The 7,381-nt window shown below is 40.6% G+C and overlaps 1 pseudogene across 1 annotated transcript in view; it reads right to left on the bottom strand.

Moving 5' to 3' along the window:
* Positions 1–1,304: 1,304 nt before the first annotated feature.
* The window catches only part of LOC103266656, a 10,355-nt pseudogene continuing 4,278 nt past the window's right edge, over positions 1,305–7,381 (bottom strand). Inside the window, exon 2 of the transcript XR_002482320.1 lies at positions 1,305–2,554. The product of XR_002482320.1 is annotated as a negative elongation factor E pseudogene (transcript). The remainder of the gene's footprint in view (positions 2,555–7,381) is intronic.

The raw sequence follows: 7,381 nt of genomic DNA, 5'->3' as shown, positions 1-7,381 counted from the left end.
GACTAGCCTGGACAACATAGCAAGACCTTGTTTCTACCAAAAAAACACAAGAATTAGCTGTCATGGTGTTGTGCCTGTAGTCTCAGCTAATTGGGAGGCTGTGCTGTGAGGAGCGCTTAAACTGTGGAAGTTGAGGCTGCAATGAGCCATGACTCTGCCTCTGTACTTTAGCCAGGACAACAGAGAGAACTTGTCTCTAAAAAAGGTGCACTTAAATCCAATCTTTTCCTGTTAACCTTTTTCTTGATTATCTGTTTCCTGCAGAGAGTGGAGTGTTTAAGTCCCAAAGCTGAGGTTGCCAACCCCCCAGGCCATGAACTGGAACCAGTCTGTATCCTGTTAGGAACCAGGTGCACAGCAGGAGGTGAGTGGTGGGCAAGTTAAGCTGCATCTGCATTTACATCTCCTCCCCATTGGCGCACATTACTGCCTGAGCTCCATCTTCTGTCAGATCAGCGATGGCATTAGATTCTCATAGAAGCACAAACCCTATTGTGAACTATGCATATTAGGGATCTAGGTTACGTGCTCCTTATGAGAATCTAATACCTGATGATTTGAGGTGGAGGTGAGGTGGTAATTTAGCACTGGGGAGTGGCTGCAAATACAGATTAACATTAGGAGTGAGGTTTGAATGCAGAGACCATAATAAATTAATTGCTTTCAGAGTAATATCAAAACTCAATCGTGAGTGGCAAGTGAGTTGATGTACTTCAGTTGTACAGTGCATCTGGTGGCAGACTTTAGGTCAGACTCTGACACTTACTTTAGTCCATGTGTGGCCTGCCCTTCTTTTATTTACCACTTCTGTCTGTACCTCTTTTTGAAATAGCAAGTTGTATAATTATTTCATTATATACCATAATGTAATAACAATAAAGTATACAATAAATGTTATGCACTTGAATCATCTCAATATATCCTCCCCCCACCAGTCTGGGTAAAAATTGTCTTCCACAAAATTAGTCCCTGATGCCCAAAGAGATTGGGGACCACTGTCTTAAAATATTATTGTATCGGAGTCTATCTCTCCCTTTAGATCTAATGATATTTATTTATCTGGGTACTCCAGTGTTGGGTGTATATATGTTAATAATTGCCATATCCTCTTGCTAACTGACCCCTTTGTCTTTACATAATGACTATCTTTATCTCTTTTTACTGTTTTTGACTTGATGTCTGTGTTATCTAGCATAAATATGGCTACTCCTATTCACTTTTGATTTCTCTTTCCATGGACTATCTATTTACATCCCTTTTAGTCTATGTGTCCTCAAAGGTGAGGTGAGATCATTTTTTTTTTTTTCCACCTCTGTTTTACTGAGACCAGCATTGGGACATATGAGGCACAAGGAATCCCACTCCATTCCCTAAAAGCCATCCACAAGGTTTTCCTTGTAGATGTCATCACTGTAGATAATCTGGGTCCTCTTGTCCCGTTGGCAACCCTTAGGGCTGTTCTGGTCAGCGAGGGAGCCCCAAACCGACTGGCCAGTAGCAGCGTCCAGCCTGGGCTGTCTGCGGGCTATGTTGACTTTGAGCCGTATGGACTCCACCTGGGTCCCATTGGGCTCAGCAACAGCCTGATCTGCCGACTCCATCTTTTCATCGGTGACGAAGGCACAGTTTCTAGGTGGCTCCATGAAGAGGTCATGATATTTCCAAAGAGAGAGAAAGACCCCACGGAGGAGGGTGGGTGTCATGTCTTCTCCGTACACATAGAGAGCATTCCCCTTCCGAAGGGTCCAGCGTTCAGAAAATGAGTCTGAGCCGTGGAAAGGGCCCTCTCGACCTCGGTCTCTGTCCCGATCTCGGTCCCGGTCCCGGTCCCGGTCCCGGTCCCGGTCCCGATCTCGGTCCCGGTCCCGATCTCGGTCTCTGTCCCGGTTCCTCTCATGGCTGCCGTCCCTGCTGCGGCTTCCGGGAGGAGAGACTGAGGAGCCGGCACCACTACGTTCTTCACAGCCCCAGTCAAAGCTTCGAGGGGGGCCATCACCAGCCCCTGGGCCCTCTGTCTCTTCCCCAGTTCTCGAGGCCGATCACGAGAAGACACGAAGCTCTCAAACGGAGGTTTCCTCTGGGGACGTCTGGATGACTCCCGCAGGTCGTCGTCAGCAGACCGGCTTTCCGCTGGAAAGTGGGGACTGGTCCCTTCTCAGGGTCCTTTAACTCTCCCGCTAGGGTTCGAGAACGCTTGAAGCCTGAGTTCTTGGTCTCAGCCTTGATGGCCCTGACGGCTCCTGACCTCACCAGCTGCTTTGCCCGCTCTGTTGCTGGGGCTGGGTCTCCCACAGGCCGCTCTGACCGTGAGCGTTTGACACCGCCTTGGCGGGCTGTGCTGCTGCTGCTACTTGGCTTCTTCAGAGCCGGCAACGCCTTTTCCTTTTTCTTGAGTTTGTTGAATTTCTTCTGCAGAGCCTCCTCCTCCTCGCTCAGTCCGGGGGGGTGTCACCAACATGGTGGCTCCTGAGGGGGCGGCGACCCCGGCCCCCCTGTCTCCGGCGGTGCCCGCGCTAGCCGCTGAGAGGGGGCTCAGCGCGATCAAGGGGAGCTTCTGATATGCAGCATGTAATTGAGTTATTTATTATTTATTTATTTTTAACTTTTTTAAGTTGGAGTCTCACTCTGTCGCCCAGAGTTTCTTATATGCAAGTGAGTTTCTTATGTGCATCATATAATTGAGTTATTTATTTATTTATTTATTTATTTATTTTTATTTATTTTTAAGTTGGAATCTCACTCTGTTGCCCAGGAAGTGGCACACTTATGGTCACCCCAGCGTCAACCTGTTGAACTTTGGCAATCCTTCTGCCTTAGTCTTCCAAGTAGCCAGAATTACAGGCATGCCCTACCATGCCTGGCTACTTTTTGATTTATTGTAGAGACAAGGTCTTGCCAAGTTGCCCAGGCTGTTCTTGAACCCGCAGGCTCAGACAATCCACTCATCTCGGCCTCCCAAAGTGCTGGGATTACAGGCTGAGCCACTGAGCCCGGCCTATTGAGTTATTTTTAAAAATCCATTGAGCCAGTCTATATCTTTTAAGTGGAAAGTTTAATCTGTTGACATTCAAGGCTGTTTTGTATGTAAGGGCATATTCCAGTTATTTTCTGATTTCTTGTTGTTTTGTATATGCTGTGTTAATTTTTTCTCTGTATGTCTCTCTTTTTTTTTTCATTGTGGACTGGTGATTTTCTTTAGCGGTAATATTTAAATCTTTTTTCTTATTTATGTGTTTGTGCTACCAGTGTGTTCTATAGTTTCTTATATTTTTGTGATGGTAGATATTGTCAAAGTGTAGGAGCCCCTTAAGCACTACTGTAGGGTGGATCTAGTCGTGAGGAATTCCATCAACATTTCCTTGTCTAGGAAAGATTTTATTTCACCTTTATAAATGATAACTTTTGCACTGCATTTGCTGAAGATAGTGTCCTCAGCTGACAGTTTTTTTCTTTCTGCACTTGCATATATCATAAAATTCTCTTCTAGCCCATAAGATCCCTTCTGAGAAATCTATTGTTAGTCTAATGGGAGTTCTCTTATAAGTGACGAGATGCTTTTGTTGTTTTTAGAATTTTCTTTTTGTCTTTGACTTTTGATAGTTTGACTATAATGTGCTTTGGAGAAGATCTTTCTGGATTGTATCTGTGTGGGTATCTCTGAGCTTCCTGTATCTATATGTCTAAATCTCTTGCTATACTTGGAAAGTACTTAGCTATTATTTTGTTATACAGGTTTTCTATCCCATTGGACTTCTCTTTACCTTCTGGGACACTGAAAATTCAAGTAATTGGTCACTTTATAATGTCTCATAGGACACAAAGACTTTGTTCATTTTTTTCGTTATTTTCGTCTGATGTGGTTATTTCAAAAGACCAGTTTTCAAATTCTGAAATTCTTTATTCTGCTGGATCTAGTCTATTATTGAAGCTTTCAAATGTATTTTGTACTTCATTCAATGAATTCTATTTCAGATTTTTTATCTTTTCTTTTTTATCTTTTCTTTGATAAATTTTTTATTCATGTCCTAAGTTGTTTTTGTGCTTTTTTTGGTATTGTTTATCTGTATTCTTTTGTATGGCACTGAGCTTCTTTAATATCATTATTTTGAATTCATTTTCTGGCATTTCATAAATCCATTTTTCATAGTAATCTGTTGCTGGAGAATTATTGTATTCCTTTGGAGGTATTATATTTCCTTGCTCTTTTTTGCTTTTTTATTTTTCTTGTATTCTTATGCTGATATCTACACATTTGGTGTAATGCTTACTGTTTTCAGTTTTTTAATTTTCTTTTTGGCTGTAACACCATTAGTGATGTCTGTGATTTCCTCAGTGGTTTTGATTTTGTTATTAGTAAAGATTATGGTGAAGTTTTGCTCAAGATGGGGATACCACATGAGCCAATTCTCAGGCCCCAGTGAAGGCAGCAGTGAGCCCAATATTCCTGTCCTCAGGTCTCAGTGCAGTGTACCCTGGAACCTGTGTTAGTGGGTCCAGGCTGGCCAATTTTTGGGCTGCCAGGTGGCTTTCTTTGCTACTTGCAGTGGAAATGGTGGACTGGATAAGTGGGTGTATCCTTAGACTTCTAGGGTGCCAGCATGTGGGTGATGGTGGTAGTAATGACTTGAAAATTTCTAGCTCTGAAGTGGCTCACACTGGTGTTGACAGTGACTGCATAGGGCTAAGTGGGTCAGCCTGCAGATCTACATATGGCACATGTGGTTTGCTGCCAGCTCTGTTGGGTTCTGTAGGTTGTGTTGGTCTGTCCTCATTTCCCTAGGAGGAGTACTTGAATGACACTGGTGATGGATAAAGGGGACAATCCCCAGGTCCCCAGATGGCACATTCAGGGATGGGGGGTGGAGGCTGATTGGGCAGGCCTATCCTTAGGACTCCTGTGGTGCATGCAAGTGATGGCTGTAGTTGGTAGAGGTAGCGTGATTTTCAGCCTCCTGGCAGGATGCTTGGGTGGGAGTTGGCAGCAGCCGCACTGAAGCTATGGTGCTGAGGGAGGCAGGGTTGTTTTTAGAGACAGCAGTCATAGGCAGGTGGCTAGAAAGTGCATGTTTCACTCCCAGGTTACAACTATTAGTAGGGTTGCCTATCCTTTGGGTGCTTGTAAATGCATGGCAGCCCCAATCCCAGGGACATTGGGGTTGTGGCCAGTGTCTTGTGCTGAGCTTCTAGCAGTGGCAGCCAGCAATTTTGTCAGTGTACGTATGCATATATAGTTACTCTCCTGCTTCTTTTGATTTGTATTTGCTTGAATATTTTTTGTACTTATTTTCTTTCAGTTGTATATGTCCATAGAGGTGAAATGAGTCTCATGACAGTGTATATTTGGGTCTTATTCTCTTTTTATCCATTCAACCACAGTAAATATTTTAATTAGATAACTTAATTTATTTACATTAAAAGTAATTATTAATAGGTAAAGATTTGATACTGTGATATTGTTACTAGTTTTCTAGAACTTTATTTTTTCTTCCTCTCTTACTGTCTTCTTTTGCGAGATAAGTGAATTCATCTATCACAATATGTTGATTTTTTACTTTTAATGAATCTATTAAATTTTTTTACTTGTGGTTATTACCAGGCTTACAAAGAGCATCTTACAGTTATAACAAGTTATTTTACATGTATAATAACTGTATTGCAAAAAAAGAAGACACAATTTATCCTTTAACTCCTTTTCTCTCCCACATTTTGTGTTTGTGACATAATAATTTATCTTTTTTCATATTGTTTCATAATTAGCAAATTAATATACAATTTTTATTTGTTTTGTTTTTTAAACCTTTCTAAAATGAACACAAGTGGTTTACATCCCACAATTACCATGTTAGAGTACTCTGAATTTGCTTGGATAGTTCCTTACAGTGGATTTTATACTTTTGATGGTTTGTGTTACACAATAGCATCATTTCTTTCCATTTCAAGAAATCCTTTAAGCAATTGTAGGGCAGTTTTGTTTGCAGTGAATTCCTTCAGCCTTTGATTGTGTGGGAACACATTTATATCTTCTTTAATTTTGAAAAATAGCTTTGCAGAAGAACGTTTACTTGGTGACAGCTGTTTTCTTCAACACTCAGAATATACCACTCTACTCTTTCCTGGCCTGTGGTATTTCTGCTGAGAAGTCATTGTGTCATTGACTGCTTTTCTATTGCTGCTTTCAGGATTTTCTGATTGTCTTAGATATTTGAGAGTCTGGTTATGATATATCTTGGAGTTTTTATTATCTCGGATACATTTTATTGATGACTTTTACCTTACTCTAGGGATATTTGTGTCTTTCTCCAGGTTTGGAAAGTTTTTTAAAATTATTTTATTTTATTTTTTTGGTAAGTTTGCTACTCCTTTTCTATTCTTTCATCCCTTGTGGATGCTAGAAATACAAAGATGTGGTTTCTTGACGGTGTCCCATGGATTCCTTCTAATTCTTTTTTCTCTACTTCCAGTGTTTTATTAGCTTATTTTCAACCTTACTGATTTTTTTCTTCTATTTGAATAGTTGTGTTGTTGATGCCCTCTACTGCATATTTCATTTTATTGGCTGCATTATTTTAGCTCTAAGATTTCTGTTTGATTCTTTTTTTTTCTATCAGTTTCTATGCTCAATTTCTGGATTATTGTGTTTGGATTTTCTTGAAATTTGATGAGTTTTCTTAAAACAGCTATTTTGATACCTTGTTGGCCAGACTGATACAATTTCTAGAACCCTGTTTTATTTGAGGCCTGAGGCCATGTTTTCTGGACTATTTTTTACTTTAAAAAAAATATTGATTTAGCACAGTGGTCTGTATTTGGGGATATTAGGTTGTTTTTGCATTTTATAGAGACACACTCTGCCAATTCATTGACAAATTAGTTATTTAATCCGGTTTTCCAGTCTAGGTTTGTTTGTAGTCATTTTTCTTTCTTTTTTTTTTAATATTTTTTTATCAATATTTTTTATTATGATTTTGTGGGGTACAGTTAAGGGTTAGGTGTACAATTACATTTCATTCAGGCACCCTGTTGATAAGAGGTGTTTCCCCATCCCCAGACAGATATTTGCAACTGTTAATCCCATCCCCCCCCCCATAGTTTCCCAGTACCGTCAGTCATTTTCTTATAGTATTACATTGGATGTTCAAGGTCCATTATATGAGTGAGAACATGTGATACTCGGATCTTTGTTTCTGTGAGAGGTCACTCAGTATTATAGACTCTAGTTCCATCCAGGTTGCTGCGAAATTCATAATTTTGTTCTTTTTATGGCTGTGTAGTATTCCATCGTGTATATGTACCACATTTTTTAAATCCAATCCTCTTTTGATGGGCAGCATGGTTGTTTCCAGGTTCTTGCTATTGTGAACAATGCTGCTATAAACACACG

Source organism: Carlito syrichta, unplaced genomic scaffold (genome assembly GCF_000164805.1).
Source record: "Carlito syrichta isolate Samal-C Ts95f unplaced genomic scaffold, Tarsius_syrichta-2.0.1 Scaffold307260, whole genome shotgun sequence".
NCBI classification, from domain to species: domain Eukaryota; kingdom Metazoa; phylum Chordata; class Mammalia; order Primates; family Tarsiidae; genus Carlito; species Carlito syrichta.
The sequence above is the reverse complement of the archived record's forward strand: the minus strand, read 5'-3'. Positions and strand labels throughout refer to the sequence as shown.